This window comes from Tamandua tetradactyla, chromosome 2, assembly GCF_023851605.1.
Source record: "Tamandua tetradactyla isolate mTamTet1 chromosome 2, mTamTet1.pri, whole genome shotgun sequence".
Lineage (NCBI taxonomy): Eukaryota > Metazoa > Chordata > Mammalia > Pilosa > Myrmecophagidae > Tamandua > Tamandua tetradactyla.
This window is the reverse complement of record NC_135328.1, coordinates 57797269-57802827: the sequence shown is the minus strand read 5'-3', so window position 1 is coordinate 57802827 and position 5559 is coordinate 57797269. Positions and strand designations below refer to the sequence as shown.

Below are 5559 nucleotides of genomic sequence, written 5' to 3'. Positions count from 1 at the left end.
CCTGCTGCGAGGCCGAGGGCGCGGGCTGGGAATGCAGGGAACTGGGCTGGGAATGCAGGGAACTGGGGCTGGGGATGCAGGGAACTGGGCTGGGAATGCAGGGAACTGGGGCTGGGGATGCAGGGAACTGGGCTGGGAATGCAGGGAACTGGGGCTGGGGATGCAGGGAACTGGGCTGGGAATGCAGGGAACTGGGGCTGGGGATGCAGGGAACTGGGCTGGGAATGCAGGGAACTGGGGCTGGGGATGCAGGGAACTGGGGCTGGGAATGCAGGGAACTGGGGCTGGGAATTCAGGAAACTGGGGCTGGGAATGCAGGGAACTGGGGCTGGGAATTCAGGGAACTGGGGCTGGGAATGCAGGGAACTGGGGCTGGGAATTCAGGGAACTGGGGCTGGGAATGCAGGGAACTGGGGCTGGGAATTCAGGGAACTGGGGCTGGGAATGCAGGGAACTGGGGCTGGGAATTCAGGGAACTGGGGCTGGGAATGCAGGGAACTGGGGCTGGGAATTCAGGGAACTGGGGCTGGGAATGCAGGGAACTGGGGCTGGGAATTCAGGGAACTGGGGCTGGGAATGCAGGGAACTGGGGCTGGGAATGCAGGTTACTTCTCCAGCCCTCCTCCACCCCCTGGGCAGCAAGTGAGGCACTGTGAGAAGGCAGCACGCACGCAGCTCTCAGGGCCTCTCCCCGGAAAGGGAAAACCACCCGCAGGGGACTTGCCTGCCAGCCAGGCTCGGTACGTGGTCTCTCAGGGCTCCTCTGTGGATTTCAAGTTACTGTTTCCCGGTGTCCCAAGGCCCTGGCTCTGCAGCCTGTCACAGGGAGCCCGCAGGGGACATGCCCACACATCGAATGTAGCAGTAAGGGCCAGGGACCTCGTGTGCAGTCTCTCATTTAATCCTCACCTCAACCTTGGGGTGCCGGCACTGTATTACCCCATTTTACAGAATAGAGCACCGATGATTAGAGAGGTCCCCTGCGAGTGAGCGGCCAGGCTCAGACTCAAGCCCAGCTTTGTCTGACCCACAGCCCACGCTCTTTCCTTCCCCTCAGGGTGCTCTAATTGTGCTCAGGTGCAGTGAGGAGACGTACAAACCTCCGGCTGCAGGAAGGAGTGGATAGGGGCAGCGGTGGGGAAAACTGAGTCTGTCTGAGGAATCAGGGAGGTGCTTTGAAAGAGGCAACATTTTTTTTTTTACATGTGATTAAATTAATTTATGTTTCCAAAATTTACCTCTTAACCCATAGTAAATGAGAGAGATTTTAGAAACTTTTCATTAGTCTAGAATTATTAAACACAATACCATCTTAGAGTAAGGGAAGGTTTAAAATCACCAGGCCCCTTTCAGGACCATCATTTTGTGGTGCAAAATTTTTTTTTAATTTTTAAAATTTTTAAAAAAAAATATGACAAAAACCACAAACATCCTTAACATATGCTCATTCCGTTCTCTATATATAGTCAGTAATTCACAATATCATCACATAGTTGCATATTTATCATCATGATCATTTTTTAGAACATTTGCATCAATTCAGAAAAAGAAATAAAAAGACAACAGAAAAAAAATTCATACATACCATACCCCTTACCCCTCCCTTTCATTGATCACTAGAATTTCAATCTATTCAATTTATTTTAACATTCGTTCCCCCTATTATTTATTTATTTTTAATCCATATTTTTTTTTACTCATCTGTCAATATCATAGATAAAAGGAGCATCAGACACAAGGTTTTCACAATCACACAGTCACATTGTGAAAGCTATATCATTATATAATCATCTTCAAGAAACATGGCTACTGGAACACAGCTCCACATTTTCAGGCAGTTCCCTCCAGCAAGAGGAAGCATTTTAACAGGACCTGGAAGAAGAGGTAGATATTGGAGGGTGGAGAAGGAGGAGGGAACTGTGTGAAGAACTCCTTAAACGGAAGCAAAGAAAGGGGATGTCACCTACGTGTAGTAGAGATTTTTTTTAAAAGACTATATTTGGAAGGATATTCACCAAAAGTTTTCAAGGTTATCCCTGGGAAGTAGAATTATGGGTGAATCTTTTTCTGTTATTTGTACTAAGTTAAAAATATATATAAATTAATTTGAAAAAGAAAAAAAGCTTGTTAAAGTATTGCTCTTGCAAAAGGACCAGAGCAGTTCTCAGAACGAATTCTGTTGAATTTTCACATAACAGTTAATAGCTATGCTATTTAACTTTTCTCAAAGCTTAGAAAAGAGTTAAAAATTTTCCAATTAATTTTATACACTTAGCATAACTGCAATATCAAGATTTGATATTAAAAAAAACATAAGAAAAAGTTTATCCAAAATCAAGAGCCAATCTCATACCTTGGTAAAACACTGAACGCTAGTCTAGAGGAACTCAGATTAGAGTCAGAACTGATACAATGGCATTGGCTATGTATCAATATTGCTAGCTGCTATAATAAACAAAACCCAATCTCAGCACTCGCAGCTCAACCCAGGCCTTTGCAGATGCAGAAAGGAATCACCCCGGGGAAAGTTGTTGGAACCCAGAGGCCTGGAGAGGCCAGTAGAGATCACCCTGTGCTGCCCTGTGTAAGAAAGAGCCTGATTGAAAGTTAGCTGCCTTTCCTCTGAAGAGCTAATGAAATAAATCCCCTTTAAAGGCCAATCCATCAGTGATATGAATGTTCTGAGAAGTGATCATGGTGATGAATGTACAGCTGTATGATGATATTGTGAGTCCATATTGCCCAGCAAGTATGGAATGTTCATACCTTAAGAATGTTCATGTGACATATGGAATAAAAATAAATAACAGGGGGAACAAATGCTAAAATAAATTTAGTTTGAAATGCTAGTGATAAATGAAAGCGAGGGGTAAGGGGTATGGTAGGTATAATCTTTTTTTTTTTCTTTCCTGTGTTCATTTTATTTCTTTTTCTATTGTCTTTTTATTTCTTTTTCTGAATTAATGCAAATGTTCTAAGAAATTATGAATATGCAACTAAGTGATGATATTGTGAATTACTGATTATGTATGTTGTTTTATTTTGTTTCTTTATTTTTTAATTAATAAATAAATTTTTAAAAAGAAAAAAAATAAATAAAATAAACAAAACCCAAAATCTCAATGCCTTAATACAATAAAAATTTATGACTGAGTCACACAAAGAACCATGAGGATTCTTGGTTAGCAGGCAGCCACCCACCTGGCCATTCAGGAATCTCCTCTGCTTTGTGGCACTGCCACCACTTGCAACCTGGGCTCAATCCTCTGACAGCAGAAAAGGGAAGAAAGCGAGTAGAGCAGCATATGCAAGGCTTTTCTGGGGCACACAGGGAAGTCGCACACCTCACTTGCACCTATATTCCAATGGCCAGACCTCAGTCATACAGCCATGCCTAGTTGCAAGGAAGGCTGGGAAATGTAGAAATGGAGTCTAGTTTTGTGGCCAGCAGGAAAGGGAAGGCAGGTGCTGCTGCCTCATTTCTTAGAAGATGCTCCTCTGTCGTCCCCGGGATTTTCTGACAAGTCAATGAAGCTCTTCCCGCACATTTCAATGGGCAGCAGGCAGGCGATGACTGCCACCTGAGCACCAGCGACTACAAGCACATCCCAGTTTCAGAGACTTAAAATGTGAAACAAGTACATCTTAGAAGTAGCAAGACCTCCAATTTTATTATCCTTTTCAAGTTTGTTTTCTTAGGCTGTTCTGGGCCTCTTGAATTTCTGCATGCATTTTAGGATCAGCTTGTGGATACCTGCAAAGAAGCCAGCTGCAATTTTTATAGGGATTACATTAAATCTGTAGCTCAATTTGCAATAATCCCAAATAAAATATTATTAAACCAATCCAACTGTGTGTAGAAAATACACCATAACCAAGTTGGGTTTGTCCTAGGACTATAAAGATGACTGGCATCTATAAAGATTGCAGGAGAAAAAGAAAAACCCCACGTGATCATAGGAATTTGGTTTGGGAAGAATTCTTTAATGAGACTGAAGAAACCATACACTACTAAGTAAATGATTAATAAAATTTATCACTTTAAATTTAAAAAAAATTAAGAGTCAATAAGCAAAATGAATGACTAGGAGATAATAGACCCAATGTCCATTAATAAGGAACTGATTAAATACGATATTTGAATTCCATATCACTGACACAGGAGGATATTCTGGGTCTATGAAGAGTGCCTACAAATCAATAAGAGAGAAACAAACCGCCGAACTTCTTTTGATGAGCAAAGGACATAAGCAGCACCCCCGCCTCTCCCCGCACTGCTCCTGAGCGCCCAGGTCTGTGCGGAGCTGCAGACACACGTCTGTTCCATAGGTTGGAGTTTGTTAAAATGTTCAATAATCAACCTGTTTCAAGAGATACCAAGTGAATTTTCAAAGTCGAGAGGGTAAAACTGATTACTATGCTCAGAAACGCTTGGCAATCCAGAATACGAAGAAGTACGAAACACCCAAATACAGGGTGACAGTTTGCGTGACTACCGGGGGCATCATTGGCGAGAGGGCTGTGCCTGCCCGGAGGGGGACAAAATAGTCTGTGCAGCTTATGCTCGTGAGCTCCCGAAGTCTGACGTCGTCCGAGGCGACCCTGACAAATCATGGCGCTGGCGGCCAGGCTGCTCCCCAGGTCTGGCGTGGACGAGACCTCTGATGGCCATGCGGAGGTAACCAGACACGAATCCAGTGTGGACAGTATTGATGGTCAACCCGGCGCTGTCCCCTGCTATTTGGATGCCGTCCTTGCCAGACCCACCACTGGCAACATAGGGTTTGGGGCTTGAAGGGAGCTATGGACAGAGGCTTGTCTACCCTTCACATGACTAAACAGTCCCCCAATTATGGCTCAGAAAGCAAGGACTTCAGTGCAGAAAAACATCAGAAGCTCACCATGGGTCCGGGCATTGTGGATATTATGCGATACCGAACGGAAGACGATGACGATGCTTACGTGCTTGCAAGAATCAATTGCAATAATTTTTCCTCACTAATGCAAGTGTTGGTGGGGGTGGGAGGTGTATGGGAATCCTGTATTTTAAGCATGATTGTTCTGCAAACTCACAAATTCTTTAACAAAAAAAAAATTTTTTTAAAAGAGGCCAACAAGAAATAATTCTCTCCATTAAAGACAGAAAAACCTAACCCCAGGCATGCAGGAGATGTTCAAGAAAGTCCACGCTGCTATACAAGAGAAGCCAGTCGATGAGAAAAAGCCTAAGAAAGAAGTTAAAAAAGAAGAGATGGAACTGTCCCAAAATGTCTCTTCCCCAAAAGGAAGATCCAGTAGCACAGAAGAAGAGAAATTTTATCAGCGCTCAGGACCAGGCTGCTGAGAACTAAACCAAACCGCAAAACTTTCTATGAAGATTTTTCACATAAAGACAATAAACTTTTCAACCTGCTTAGAAGAAAAATGGAACTAAGCCGCCTATTCATTAATGAAGAAAATTGCATGGTGAGTAAACTTAAGAAGGCAAACTCACTCTGCAGTTCTCTGCAAAATTAGCATTTAAACAAAGATATACAGCATTTTATACCTATCAGATTA

General features: G+C 43.2%; 1 pseudogene; it reads left to right on the top strand.

Moving 5' to 3' along the window:
• The first annotated feature begins 246 nt into the window (after nt 1-246).
• LOC143656260 (large ribosomal subunit protein uL18 pseudogene) lies at nt 247-5351 on the top strand (annotated as a pseudogene).
• The last annotated feature ends 208 nt before the right edge of the window (nt 5352-5559 follow it).